Below are 16358 nucleotides of genomic sequence, written 5' to 3'. Positions count from 1 at the left end.
AAATCAAGAAATACGCAAGTACTTAGGCCTATTTTGGTATATATGATGTATTTTTATATCTATTTTGTAGGAAATAGGTTTTGCGAGCTAAATAGAAGAAAAGAATTTGAAAGCTCAAATTTGGGCTAGCTACATTGGAACCTACCTGGAGTACGTGCTACTTACCCAGTGTAGGTAGCTTGGTAAGTGTAAAAGAGTCAAACTTTAGAGAATTAGAAGTTAATGAATTTGGATGGCTACCTACAAAGGGGTCACCAACGAACTATAGGTACCACCTACAACATCGTAGGTAATAGTATAGGTATCAGTAGGTCAAAGTCTAGAGAAATTGAAGATGCAGATATTTTCTGCTACCTACAATGGGTCACTTACCTGAGGTAAGTGACAGTGTACCCAAAGTTACCCGGTTTATTTTTGTATTGATTTTATGGTTTTAAGTAATCTTAAATACTCTTTTAAGGTTTTTTAGTTAATATATACTCTTTTATCAAATTTTACGCACTCATACAAATCATAAACATATTTTTGATTCATTGAGTTTTGATCTTGGATTCTAGTGTTTTTGGTTTTTGGTTGATTAATTGATTTGAGACTTTGGGTTTTCTTCATCTATTGTTGTGAGATTGATTCAATGCTTTCTTTAATGATTTCTATGGATTGTTTCACACCTATGAGTAGCTAATTCCCTTTTCTAGGGTTATGGGAACCTTGATGGATTAATGAGTAGGGAAAGTGTGAGGTTCCTTCAAGATCATTGTTGTTGCATGTATTGAGATTTTATTTGTTTTGATTGCTTTCTTAACATTTGCAAACATTAGGAACCTGCCTTTATTTGATACTAACTTGAGAGATGAAGATATTAGAAAAGGAAGATCACAAAAGTGACTCGAGGTTATCAACCCTCATCTAATTAACTTAAGACCGGGAGGAGATAGTTAATATGGGATCCAATACAAAGGTTATTAATGCAACACTATGAGACTTAGAAGAGATGAGTGAGATTTACCAAAGGGTGTTGAGAGATGGTTGGTGATGCATATCTTATCAGATTTTTCATGCATAGTAGTGAGATAGTTAGGTAGAGCACGATAAACCTACAGAGTTAGAAGCCAGGGGGAACATAAGCCTACTATTTATTTCAAATTTCTTACAACCAAAAGCATACAAATTGTTACTTTTACTGATTACTGCAAATACCTCCATTTACTTTTCTATTCTTTCGGCTACTTCAGTAAGTTTGAGAGATGAATTCGGCCTATTTCCTTAGGGATCGACCCCTATATAGTTGAGTTACTATAATTTTATAACGACAACATTGTATCTTATTGGAGGTTATACTTTTGGCAACACCAACTACAACATACCATAAGTCCTAGAATAGTCAATACAATCTATTTCAAAACAAAAGACTAGACATAGATAAATTGAAGGAAATGGGGAAACTCAAGTCCAATAGATCACCCTATCTCTAAAATCTACCATAGCATGATCTTCAAATCAACAACAACAACTAGTACTCAGATCTGCACCCAAAAGGTACAGAAGTGTAGTATGATTACCAAAACCATGAGTACTTAGTAGGCATCATTTGTTGACTTAGCTAAATTATGACATAGATATGATAAAATATAAAATAACATAACTATGTCAAGAAAAATATGCAAACCAGAGAATAACTCCCACATCGCTGTACACGATTAATTAAATAGACCAAAAAATAACATAAAGAATAAGAAATTATAACTACAAAAATTTTCTCCATAAGCCAATAAGTGAAAAAAGAAAAATAACCCAACACAGAACCCATAATCCTTGAGGGTACAATCAAGTAGAGTACAACTCGAACCCCCATCATTTAACAACCTCCACGATCCAACTAGATTTCATTCATGTCATTCCACACTATAATAATTTTTCAATTTTTGAACTTGAACCTATAATACCCCATGTCTAAATGCCACTGTACCATGTATGACTCATTTCTTTGAGGCTTACATACAACCCAAGAGTCGTATGTTATAGTCATCTCCAAGATAATGCAAAATGATTGATGCTCTATTTTAGGTATGCTCAACCATTAGTGTCGTATGTTTACCATAGTTTTTTTGGTTAAATTTGATCTTTTATTAATAATTTCTAATCTTTAATAGACCAACCCATTTACAAAAAACATCCTAAATCAGTTGGGTTGACCGGTCCAACCCGGGTCCAACTAAAAGAAAACAAAAATAAAAAACACTTGAGATCAGTAGGGTTTCAAGGAAGTTAAAGTTTTTTTCCTTTTACTTGTGAGATGAAATGTTGCACCTCTTCTTTAGTATCTCATTTCTCATCCATCTTCCTTGAATCTTTAGTATTTTCCATCCTGTTGTCTTTAATTTTGTGATTCCAGCTCTCAATTGCGCATGCATCTTCTTCTCTGATATTCAAATTCTCCAAAGTTATTGGTTTTGACCCTTTATTTGATGATATATCAACTTGATTTTTGGTACTTCTCTCTTTAAATTTTGATTGATTCTTTCTAGATCTGTATTAGAAGAAGATACTATCTGAATAGACCTCCGTTGTTGCTGAAATTGCCTAAAACACTCATGTAAGCAGCTCCTGTCCATCTTTAAAACTTGTGTTGATGTTGAAAATCCTTTTTGCTGATAGCTTAGGATAATTTAAAATCTATCTTCTTTTTGTTGGTTGCTGTCAATATGTGACATGTATCTATCATGCCTTAATCTCTGTATATCCTTTAACATCGAACTGGTGTAATCCTTAAATAAGGACTTTTCCATTTATCACTATTAAGAATAGATTTACCCCTTTTATGTAGCTGATGAAAGCAAGTAAAAGTTACTGCTTTTGTATCTATGGCTAAATTAGCAAGGTAATCCGCTAACATGTTTCCCTCTCTGTATATATGCTGATAAATTACTTGTTTGTCCTTCTATTGTTGCTGAATTTATGTGATTATACTTGCTAAACTCCAAGGTATATACTAGTTTCATGTTAATACCCTTTGCATTAGAAAAGAATCCATTTGGACAATTATCTTCTGGAACTGTGTTTACCTACAATGTTTAGCTGCTTGAAGTATAGCATTTACTTCTACTTGAATACTATATAGATGATGTTGTGTTTGTGCATGAGCATAATTTAAATACCCTACTTCATTTCTCAGACAATAAGCATAAGAGCTGCTTCTCTCTTCATCTCTGAATGCTCCATCTGTGTTGTATTTATCCCATCAAGGTTTTGGAGCCTTCTATTGCACAGCTATCACCTTTATTTTGCATTTAATCTTATCAAACTCCTCTAGTATCTGTGGCCATTTCATAGGAAAATCTATATCTGGCTTTCTGACCTTCAGTAACAACCTCAAGTTCCTTGTAATATTATAGATAATTCTCAACCTAGGGGTATTCTTATTATTATATTTTTTGTTATTCCATTAACTTTTTCATATTTCTTGATAGAACTTCAAATACCAGTTGTTTTCCACTAGCCTGAACACCATGTCCATTAGTATTTCAGAGAAACCCATTTTCCTCAGTACCTTTGTCAAGAACAACCATTCTACCCTATCATAAGCCTTTATCATATCTAACTCATGACCATGTTAGGAGGCTTTCCTCTTTTTCTGATTTCTGATACTATTTCTTGTACAATCAATATATTCTCAGCAATACTCCTCCTCTGTACAAAACCTGCTTGCTCTGATGAGGTCAACTGACGAAGTAGACCTTTTAACCTTTCATGAACTATTCTTGAAAAAATTTTGTTGACAAAGTTTCTCAAAGAAATAAGTCTCATGTCTGAAAAAGAATTCACCACCAGTTTTTTTGGTAGTAAAACCAAGTTGGTGTGAGTGATAAATCTTGGTAAAGTATGACCATATAAAATATCTATCACCATATTCTGAATGTTTAACTTTATGATTTCCCATACATCTAAAAAAAAGCACCAGTCATTTCATCCAGTCCTTCAGCACTATTCCTATTTCAACCCATAATAGTTCCTTTTATCTCCTCTTCTGTAGGCATTTTTAGAATCTCAGTATTCTATTCTTCAATTACCACCTTTGGTATTTCTTCAAGCATTGAAAAGTCCTCTGCATTTCTTTCTTTGGTAAACTGATATGAGTAGGAGTCATAAGGTTAGTAGCCTAGGTTCTCTAAGTTTCTGTCCAAGTTACGAGTGGGGCTACAAGTCGTATTGTGATATTACTAGTGGTAGGTTTAGATTTTTATGTTGATTAGTGTATACCATCTTCATCCTTCCAAGATTATGAATCATGAGTATAACATGTACCTTCACCATACGATTCATATGGTTGACTCGTGAAGATTGGAGATCAATTTTTATAATGTTTAGGTAAAGGGCCTTTTGGTCTTTTGCCCTCTATTAACTCCCATCCCACGACCTATAACCTAAAAAGGAGCATTATTTTCTCTAATTTTAGTCAATTAACAAATCTTTCCACCTTCTATCTCTAAGATCATCAAGATTAGGGTTTCTCTCACCAAGTCATCTTTCAAGTCTCAAAGTTCAAGCTCTCTTCATAAGTCAAGCAATTCTAGGTATATGGGGTTTATGAACAAGGTTATTCTTTCGTCCTTGTGACTAAAAAACATGATTTTAAGATTGATTTACTTGTTTTGAATTAGGGTCCATACCCAAATATCCATATTCATGATGTATGACATTATCATGTAATAGAAAGCTTTAATGTATCAAGGTTTACATATATTCATATATTGGCATGAAAGATTTATATTGTGTTTTTAATTTTGTTATCTTGACTAGAATGTTGTTGAAAGATTTCAGGGTTATTATTGAGCATAATATTTTGTTATGAATTTCTATAAAATAAAGCATGAATTCTAAGTCCTAAGTACAGGTATCGAGTTTACAAGAAGTCTATGCTCTTTAGCTTAGTTGATATGTTCTATAACATGACTTAAAGAAAGATTGATCTTTTGATCTAAAGATAAGACATTAAATCCTGAACCATCCATATTTATTATGATTTAAAGTAAAGAGAAGCATAAGTGGTTTTCATTCTATAAATCCATATGCTATTATAAGCTGGATTTCTTAAGTATGAGCATATATGCATTCTGGGAGTAGTATTTAGCACCGAGACGGGAATGCAGATGAGTTTATCCTAAATTTCTTTAAACTACGAGCCACCTTAGGTTAAACTTTTTCCAATATGGATGAAGTATAGTGATCACTTAAGTTTCTATACTGATGGCAAGGGTAGAACAACTCTTTCCAAATATGGGTAAGACATGGGACTCCATGGTAGCTCACATGGTTTATGTCGGTTAGAAGAATCTCCCATACGAAAGAATAAAAGTAAAGTTTTTAGAAACTAAGTGTTATAGCTCACTAATTTTATTCATGTGATTCATTATCTATGTTTTATAATCTTTTAGTATTGAGTTTTACTCAAGTCCAAGGTGCGTAATTTATTCTTAGCGCATCATTAGAATATATGTATATGTATATATATATATATCTAGTTCTTTCTTTACTTAGGAATTCACCCCCAAACTCAGTATGTTCCAAAGGTACTAACCCAAATATATGTTTATGTGCTACATTGTCTTATAGTATAGGTTCTGATGTTTATTTCCAGTACAAAGATTGACTATGGGCATCATCATCTACCTCCCAACTTTTGGTGATCCTTCATAGTTTGAGGACCCAGCTTACCAGACTTCTGTTCATTGATGCAAGTATTTTAGTTTTTTATTTCCGATTATGTTTGGGTTAGCAGGGGTCTTTCCCTTTGGCTTTCTTGTTAGTAGTAAGGGTTTGTCAGACTGTGTATGTTTTATGTTCAAAGAGTGTGTTTAAGGTTTCCAAAGTTAAAGTTTTATATTAAGCCCTGGAGTTGTTTACCTTCAGTTTCTACATATGTTAGTTCACTTTTCATGCGAGTATCAAGCTAAATAGATATCATGGGTTAGCTTAGGTATATTAATAGTATTAAGCACCATGTGAGGTATAGGGGGTACTTTTGGGGCATTACAAACTTGGTATTAGAGTATAAGGTTTAAAGAGTCCTCATGAGTCGGACAAGCTGCATTACGTAGAGTCTTGATCAAGAGTGTAAAGTGCACCACATTTCTAAGCAAGAGGCTATGAAATGAGTTATGAATCATCATTTATTTCATGATCTACCATTCTTATAGTTTTCCCTATTTTCCTTAACTCGTGCTTTTACATGAATAATATGCTTCCTCATTGAGCTGAAGCATGCAAAAACGGTGATCAACTACCCCTGCACCTGACCTTCTAAATGAGAATGTGTCTCATGCTGAATTTCATCTTGCCTTTCAAGCATTGGTCCAAGCTGTGAATGCTAATTTTCAAGGAAACCAATAGGCAGTAGTCTTACTTCAGCAAAATGTTAATTTAGTTGTAGCCTAGATTCAGGACTTTATGAGGATGAATCCATCTGAGTTCCATGGGTCAAGTGTGGATGAGGATCCTCAAATCTTTATTGATAAGTTTAAAAGGATTACTTATATTATGCATGTTACTAAAGAGGAAAGTGTAGAGCTGGCCACCTATAGGCTAAAGGATGTTACTTATGATTGGGTCACCGTATAGAAGGATGGAAGGGATGAGAATGTAGCTCCTAAGAGTTGGCAGGCATTTTAGATTGTTTTTCTATATATGTTATTTTCTTCTGAGATGAGGGACGCTAAAGTGGAGGATTTGATAAACCTGTGTAGGGCTCTATGACCATGAAAGAGTATTTCCTTAAGTTCACTCAGCTAACTAAATATGCCTCATTATTGTTATCTAATTCTAGAGCTTGTAGGAGTACGTTTATTACTGGGGTATCTGATTTGGTGGTCAAGGAGTGTAGGACATCCATGATGATTGGGGATACGGATTTTGCTTGGTTGATGACTCCTGCTCATAAGATTGAGGTACAAAAATTGAAAAAAAGGGAGAAGAAAAACAAGAGAGTTAGGACTAGACATTTTGAGTATAGTCAGCCAAGGTTTGGAGGGAGAAGCCATTTGCAATTTTAGGTTCATTCATCGATGCCTGTGCCATCTTCATCTAGTGCCACTGCACCTAAGGCTAGGCAGAAGCACTGGGGCAGGACTTCGAATTCTAGGTCTTAGAGAAGTATAGTCAGGAGGCCCAATTAACCAACATGTGCAAAGTGTAGTAGGACCACTCTTGGTGAGTGTTTGATGGGAAAAGGTTGTTCCTATAGTTGAGGCAGGTTGGGCTATCAGATCAAGGAGTGTCTATATTCTAATCAAGGAAGAAGAGATCGTCATCCTCAGACTCAAGCTACAAAGCCAGGCCACCCAGTTCCACCTCAGGGCACATCATCCAGTACTAGTGCCGTTCAGAACCAAAATCAGTTATTTGCTCTACCATCCCATCAAGAGCAGGATAGTTCACTAAATATTGTCACTGTTACATTTTGTGCCTTTTATCTCGATGTATATATGTTGTATACCCGAGATCAAATTGTTCTTATGTAACTCCATTAGTTACTATAAATTTTAGGGTAGGTCTTGAAAATCTCCCTAAACCCTTCTTAATTTCTACCCCAATGGGTGAGTCAGTTATTGCTAGGCGAGTCTATAAGGATTTTCATATCACCGTCCTCCATAAGTTATACTGACGAACCAAATAGAGTTAGATATGGTAGATTTAGATGTTATTCTGGGTATATATTACTTTCATTCATGCTATGCATCAATAGATTGTCGTACCCGCATGCTGAAGTTTTAGTTTCCTTGTGAGGCAGATTTCAAATGGGAGGGTTGTTCTGTATCTATCAAAGGTCATTTAATCTCTTATCTTAATGCTAGAAAGTTAATATCAAAAGGGTGTATCTACCATTTAGTTCGAGTCAAAGACACTAAGTCTGAAGCCCTAATAGTTTAATCATTTTATGTAGGTAATGAGTTTCATAAGGTTTTCCCTGAAGATCATCCAGGGGTACCTCCAGATAGACAAATAGTATTTGGTATTGATCTTCTTCCTAATACTTAGTCCATTTCTACCCCTCCATAGAACATGGCTCTAGATAAACTTAAATAGTTAAAGGAGCAGCTTAAGGACCTCTTAGATAAAGGTTTCATTAGGCCTAGTATTTTTCCATAGGGTGCTCCAATCCTTTTCGTGCACAAGAAAGATGGCACTATGACAATGTGTATAGCTTATAGACAGCTAAACAAGGTCACCATCAAGAACAGGTATCCCTTTCCTAGAATTGATAATTTTTTAGATCAACTTCAGGGTACTTGGTGGTTCCCCATGATTGACATTAGGATGGGATACCATTAGTTTAATGTCAGGGAGCAAGACATTCTGAAAACAACATTCCGAATAAGGTACGTCTATTTTGAGTTTGCGGTTATGTCTTTTGGACTAATAAATGTTGTTGTAGCCTTTATGAAGTTGATGAACAAGGTCTTCAAAAAATCCTTGGACATGTTTGTCATTGTCTTTATAGATGACATAATGGTCTATTTTAGGAGTGAGGAGGAAAATGCAGTCTATTTGAGAATAGTACTGGAGAACATCAAGGACCATCAATTTTATGTGAAGTTTGGTAAATGTGAATTTTCATTAGAATCTATTACGTTCTTTGTGCATGTCATTTCAGGGGTTGGTATTCATATAGATCCTCAAAATACTAATACAGTGAGGCACTGGCATAGAACCATCACTAAATATGATATTAGGATTGGGTTTGACTGGATATTTTAGAATTTGTTGAAGGGTTCTCTATAGCCATACCATTTACCAAGCTGACCCAAAAAAAACGAAGTTTATATGGTTCAATAAGTGTGAGAAGAGTTTCTAAGGATAGATTGACTTCAGCACTAGTGTTAGCTCTGCCAGAAGGACTAGACAGATTCATAGTGTATTGTGATGCTTCCAAAGTTAGGTTCAGTTGTGTGTTGATAAAATATAGGAAGGTGATATCTTATGCCTCTAGGAAACTTAAGGAACACAAAAAGAATTACCTAACTCATGACTTAGAGTTAGCTGTCATTGTATTTCACTTGATAATTTTGAGGCACTACCCCTATGGTGTGCATGTTGATGTTTTCACTGATTGTGAGTCTTCAGTATGTATTTTCTAAATTTGAGTTGATTCTTCATCAGAGAAGGTGGTTTGATTTATTGAAATACTATGACATAAAATGTGCTCTATCATCTGGTTAAGGTCAATGTGGTGGTAGATGCACTGAGTAGGTTGTCCAGGGGTAGTGTGGACCATGTGAAGAAGAAAGAATGAGAGTTAGCTAAAAAAGTGCATAGATTGGCCCATCTAGGGGTATGTTTTCTCAAAATTGATGATGGGGGAGAAGTAGTTTAGAATAATTTAGAATCATCTTTGGTAGTGAAAGTGAAAGAGAAATAGCAAAATGATCCCATACTCAGCCAAATATTGGAAAAAGTCCAGTAATAGAAGGTTAAGGTTTTCTTCCAAGGGAGAGATTGTCTACTTTGGTATCAAGGTAGGCTTTGTGTTGTGAATATAAATGGGTTGAGGGAAAGGATACTAGTTGAGGCTCATGGTTCAAGGTATTCCATTGATCCGAGTGATACTAAGATGTACTGTGAATTATGAGTAATTTATTGGTTGAGCGGTATTAAAAAAGACATATCAGAGTTTATAGACAAGTGTCCCAATTGTTAGCAAGTTAAGGTTGAACACCAAAGGCCAGGTGGTATGTAGCAAGAGATTAGTATCCCTACTTGGAAGTGGGAAATAGTGAATATGGATTTCATTATAGGGTTACATCGTACAATACGTCAACAAGATTCAATTTGGGTCATAATAGATTGAATGACTAGATCAACCCATTTCCTACTTATCAAGACTTCAGATAAAGTGTAATATTTGGCTAGAATTTATATTCATGAGTTAGTAAGACTTTATGGTATACCTTTATACATCATCTCAAATAGAGAAAAACAATTCACTTCACAGTTTTGGCAGCCTTTTTAGGAAGGCCTTGGTATAAAAGTTAATCTTAGTAGTACTTTTTATCTACATACCGGTGGACAGGCTAAACGTATGATTCAGACATTAGAAGACATACCGAGTGCATGTGTTTGAGACTTTAAAGGAAGTTAGGATGACCATAAACCTTTGGTTTAGTTTGCTTATAATAATAGTTAACATGTTAGCATTCAAATGGCTCCATTTGAAGCACTGTACGATATCACACATAGGATGATTTGAGGTTTGTGAAGCAACATTGATTGGGACACATTTTGTTCTTAACGCTATGAAAAAATTTTAGCTGATTTGTGAGAGATTCAAAACTGCTAAAAGCCAGCAAAAATCTTATATTGATGTAAGAAAAAGAGAGTTCTAGTTTGAAGTAGGTGATTACACATTCTTAAAGGTGTTTTCTATGAAGGAAATAATAAGTTTTGGGAAGAAAGGGAACCTGAGTCCCTAATTTTATAGTTCGTATGAGATAATAAGATGTATAGGAGATGTGGTTTATGAATTGAACATTTCGTCAGAGTTAGCTATAACTCACCCTGTGTTTCATGTTTCAATGCTTAAGAAGTGCATTGGAAATCTGTCCTTATTAATTGGCCAATAGAGTACTGGGGTCAAAGATAACTTGACGTATGAGTAGATTCCTATGGAAATACTTTATAGGAAGGTCCGAACGCTAAGAAATAAGGAAATGACATCGGTAAAGGTTCTTTTGAGAAACTAATTGGTTGAAGGGGACATTTCGGAAGCTGAAGAAGACATGATAACCAACTATCCTTATCTCTTTTCTTCCAACTGCAGTTCCTGCCGAAGGTAAATATTTATTTTTTGCCAAAACTATTCCTGTTTAAGCCTATTTAAGTCTGCTTAATTCATATCTTAAATTGTAAGTTATTAGATCCTTGTGCTAGATATAAGATTAGTTGTAAGTTCATGTAAAGGTGTGGGTTGTTTTCCAAATCCCAATACTAGATGAATCACAATCGAGGACAAATGTTTCAAAGGGGGAGATAATGTAATACTCTGTGTCTAAATGCCACTGTATAATGTACAACTCATTTTCTTAAGTCATACATACAACCTATGAGTCGTATGTTGTAGTCATATCCAAGACAATGTGAAATAGTTGATTTTCTATTTTAGGTATGACTCGATTCGTAGAGTCGTAAGTTAACATACGAGTCGTATGAAGATAAGTCATAAGGTCAGTAGCTTAGGTTCTCTAAGTTTCTGTCTATGTTAGGAGCGGGAGGCTACAAGTCATATTGTGATATTAATATTTATATGTTTAGAATCGTATTTTAACCAGTGTATACCATCTTGACCCTGCCAAGCTTACGTTTCATTAGGCTAACTCATACCTTCACCATACGAGTTGTATGGTTGACCCATGAAGTCTGGCGATCAATTTCTGTACTATTTAGTTAAAGGGACTTTTGGTCTTTTCACCTCCATAAACACCCTACCTATGACTTATAACCTAAAAGGAGCGCTATTTTACTCCACTTTTAAAAAATCAACAACACTTTTCTCCTACTATCTTTAAGATCATCAAGAATAGGGTTTCTCTCACCAAGTTATCTTTCAAGTCTCCAAGTGTAAGCTCTCTCCACAAGTCAAGTAATTCTAGGTATGTGGGGTTTATAAACAAGGTTATTCTTTCATCCTTGTGCCCAAAAAACATGATTTTAAGATTTAATTTACTTGTTTTGAATTAGAGTTCATACCCAAATAACCATATTGTTGAAGTATGACATTATCATGTGATAGAAAGCTTTAAGTGTATCAAGGTTTACATATATTCATTTTTTGACTTGAATGATTTATATTGTGATTTCAATTTCATTATCTTGACTAGGATGTTGTTGAAAGATTTCAAGGCGATTATTGAGCATAATATTTTGTTATGAATTTCTATGAAATAAAGAATGAATTCCAAGTCTTAAGTACAAGTTATGAGTTTACAAGAAACTTATGATCTTAAGCTCCATTCATATGTTCTATAACATGATTTAAAGAAAGATTGATCTTTTGATCTAAGGATAAAACATGAAATCCACAACTATTCATCTTGATTATGATTTAAAGTAAAGAAAAGTATAACTGGTTTTCATTCTATAAACCCTTGTGCTATTATAGGGTCGATTTCTTTGTTATGAGAATATATGTAGTCTTGGAGTAGTATTTAGCATCAAGAAGGAAATGCGGATGAGTGTATCCAAAATTTCTAAAAACTAGGAGTCACCATAGGTTAAACTTTTCCTAATATGGAGGAAGTATAGTGATCACTTAAGTTAAGGTTGTCTATGGATATCAAGGGTAGAACAACTCTCCCCAATATGGGTAAGACATTGGACTTCATTGGTATCTCACTGGTTTATGTCAGTTAGAAGAATCTCCCATAGGAAAGAATAAAATTAAAGATTTTAGAAGCTAAGTGTTATGGCTCACTAAGCTTATTCATATGATTCGTTATCTATGTTTTATGATCTTGTAGTCTTCAATTTTACTCAAGTCCAAGGTGATTCATTTATGCTGAGCATGTGTCATTTAAAAGTATACATATATATAAAAATACACACACAGAGAGAGTTCTTTCTTTACTTAGTCATTCACCCCCACATACTCAGTACATTCCATAGGTTAAAACCCACATATATGTCTTTGTGCTATATTATCTTATAATTTTGGTTATGATGCTCATTTCAAGTAGCACGATTGACACGAGCATCATAATCTATATCCCAAATTTTGGTTCATCCTCATAGTCAGAGGACCCAATTTACCAAACTTCTATCCATTGATTCAAGTATTTTAGTATTTGATTTCTGATTAAGTTTGGGTCAGCTGGGGTCTGTCCTAGTGGCTCTCTAGTTAGTATTAGAGGTTTATCAGACATCTATCTTTTAAGTTCAAGGAGTTTGTTTAATGTTTCCAAAATTAAAGATTTATATTAATCCTTGGAGTTGTTTAACTTTCATTTCTATATATGTTAGTTCACTTTGCATGTGAGTTTCAAGCTGCATAGATATCATGGGTTAGCTTAGAGGTATTTGTAATCTTAAGCACCATGTGGTGTCCAAGGGGTACTTCTGGGTGTTAAAGAACCGGTATCTATATTATCAATTTCATACTCTCTTGTCATATTTAGCTGGTACAAATATCATCATAGTCATAATCAATATCCGGACTCGAATCGGTAATTATAAAATTAACATCATAGTCAATATCTAGACTCAAATTGTTAAATAGATCATTAATTTTATAATCATTAGTCGAACTCAAACCAATAATATATAAACATTATCATGACTAATATCTGTACTTGAATCGGTAATTATATACATATAATAAATATAATAAACAATGCTTGGACTTGATTCAATAAATATATCATTAGTATTATAATCATAGTCAAAATCGAACCGGTAAATAAATATATATCATTTTCATAATACCAATAAGCATAGGCTTCCAATACCAACCCATCATAACCTTCAAGTGCCAAGTCTCTTCAATATTACCTTAGTAAGCTTTTTCAAGGTATATAACAAGCGTATAAAAGATACAAGGATCAACATGGATCTTGGCCTACGATGGGTCGAAGAGCCCACTTCTATATTCCCCAAATTCATTACAAGGAAAATTCTACCCCGTACTTGGTTAAGGTATCTAACTCCACTTTTAGATGATAACTAAGCCGTAATTAACCCTAAGATAGAGATTTTAACTAAAGCATGAGCAACTAAGAAAATTATGCCTAAATTACGATCTTCAGAATGCCAAAAATGTCCCACTAACCAAAGTATTTAAAATTCCATCACAAACATCTAAAACCTATCCAAATCATAACATAATGTCATAAACATACTATGACATAACTTAATCTATGAAGAGCAAAAACCTAGCCTACCTGGAGTCTTAGAAAGCTCGAAGAATCTGCTAAATCACCTATTTTCCCTTTTGAGAAGCTTCTGTAAGGTCCTACGTTATCAAAATAATAATTTACTCATAAAAATAAGAATAATGATACCCATAGGGCACTATTATGCTTCAGATCCAAAATCACACAATATCCCATGTGGGTCTCATTTATGTAAATTGCGTTCCTAAAATAAACTCAATCTTCCCTTATGCTCAAGGAGTAATTACGGTGAAAAAATGGGTGAATTTTGAGCTATATTGGTGCTAAAATTAAGTCACCAAGGCTCAGGGAATATAGAGAAGAAAAGGGAAAATCAGCCATAGAAATAGAAGAATCTTACCTCAAATTTAAAGGAAAATATGTAACCTGTCTTTACCTAAGCCCCCAAAAGCACCCAAAATGCTATTTCTAAGCTATTCTACTCCTTAGGGTGTAAGTATCTTGAGAATGGATGAGGAATGAGAAAAACCGATTTGAAATAGGGTATTTATACCCTTCCTAGGTGCCCATGAGTTGCATACACAACCTGTCAGTCTCGATTGCAACATCTGTCGGCTGCTAGGGGAGTCTCTTTTACAATTCCCAAATGTCACTTTTGTGACACGAGTTTCCTGCTAGATTTTGAATGCAACACACGGACTGCAATTGCCGGTATACCTACACCAGAATTTCCAAGTCTCCGCCAACCCCTCAGGATTCATTCAGAATCTGTATATGCAAAAGGACTATGCTATCCTATCAAATTCAGTATTTAAAAATCCATGGCGTAGTCAAAATTTCCATCTAAGGTCGTTCTAAAAAAAGTTATCCCACACTCAATTTTCCATTTTCTTTTCTTCCGACCACTAGTTCAGAATGAGCCTAGGTCCCTTGAGACCCAAACCAAAGGTACACCTAGCATAAAATCAACATTTTAAGAGATCTTTAAATAGTCAGAATTGGCATACAAGGGTGTTTGACTATAGTTTTCACCTGGTAGTCAATTGGAACCAGTGAAGAATTTAAAATATGAAATTAGCTCTAAAAATTTAACGAACTACACAATAACTGAACTATCAATCCTAGTTAGTCATAATTGACTTGGGGAAGCTATAGCAAGAAATAACAGTAAAAATAAGAAGAAATACAGAAAATAACATGAAGGGTCATTATAGTTATTCTATTAATCTTGGAAAGTATTTGGTGTCAACTGATATGGTATTTTCAGAGTCTACACCATTTTTCTATGCACCTTCTATTTTTCAAGTAAAGAAGATAAAGATGAATGGTCAGACTATCATGTTATTCAATATTTGATAGAACAATCATAATATGTTGTTCCTCTATCTCCAAGTTTTCCTATTGAGCATCGATCAATTATTGTGCTATCAATGCCTTTTTGATTTGTGTAAGAAAGACCATCAATTAGTCAAGTTTACTCGAGAAATAATGATACGTGTTGCAATAATTTTATTTGATCCTCTTCCAATTGGTCCTCAAAAAAATCTTGACTTTCCTATTGAATCTTCGCTAAGGTATAATGCAAGTCTACATATTCCATTGCTAATTTTATTTTCTATGACCGTTTATCTTCTACGTCTATATCTCTAATTTTTTTCTTAACTCTATATATGTACCAATAATAGGGAAGGAGACTTTAAATCATCCTGATTAGTCTGATTCAATGATTGATGAAATATATGCCTTACAGGACAACCACACATTGAATTTGGTGGATTTGCCTTAAGGAAAGAATGAATTGGGATATAACTGGGTCTTTACAGTTAAACTTAATCCAGATGGTTTTGTAGCAAGACATAAGAGCTAAACTTGTGGCTAAGGGATATGCTCAAACATATGGGGTAGATATTTAGACACTTTTTCCCTAGTGGCCAAACTCACTTTTGTCCGCTTATTTATTTCACTAGTTGTTTTCGAGAATTGTCCTTTACTTCAGTTGGATATCAAGAATGCATTTATTCATGGTGAAATTCAAGAGGAAGTGCATATGGATCAATCACCTGATTTTATTTCTCAAGAAGAGTATGTAAGAATTTTTCATTTGAAGAAGACTTTTAATGGCTTGAAACAGAGTCCACGGGCTTGGTTTGGCAAGTTCGGTAAGGTAGTTTAGGATTTTAGGCCAAAAAAAATAGATGTAATCACTCAATATTCTATTAGAAATCAACAGATGGTATTATCCTCTTTGTTTTATATGTTGATGACATTGTTATCACAGGAAGTGATAATGGGGGGATATCTTCCCTCAATTTTTTCGTAAATACCCGGTTTCATACGAAGGATTTAGGTCATTTGATATACTTTCTTAGGTTTTAAATTTAATGAAAGCAACAAGGGAATTTTTTTGTCTCGGAGAAAGTATATTATTGATCTACTTGCAAAAACTGAAAAGTTGGCAGCCAAACCTTGTAGTGCTCCAATGAT

Source organism: Capsicum annuum, chromosome 9, assembly GCF_002878395.1.
Source record: "Capsicum annuum cultivar UCD-10X-F1 chromosome 9, UCD10Xv1.1, whole genome shotgun sequence".
Taxonomy (NCBI): Eukaryota; Viridiplantae; Streptophyta; class Magnoliopsida; order Solanales; family Solanaceae; genus Capsicum; species Capsicum annuum.
The sequence above is the reverse complement of the archived record's forward strand: the minus strand, read 5'-3'. Positions refer to the sequence as shown.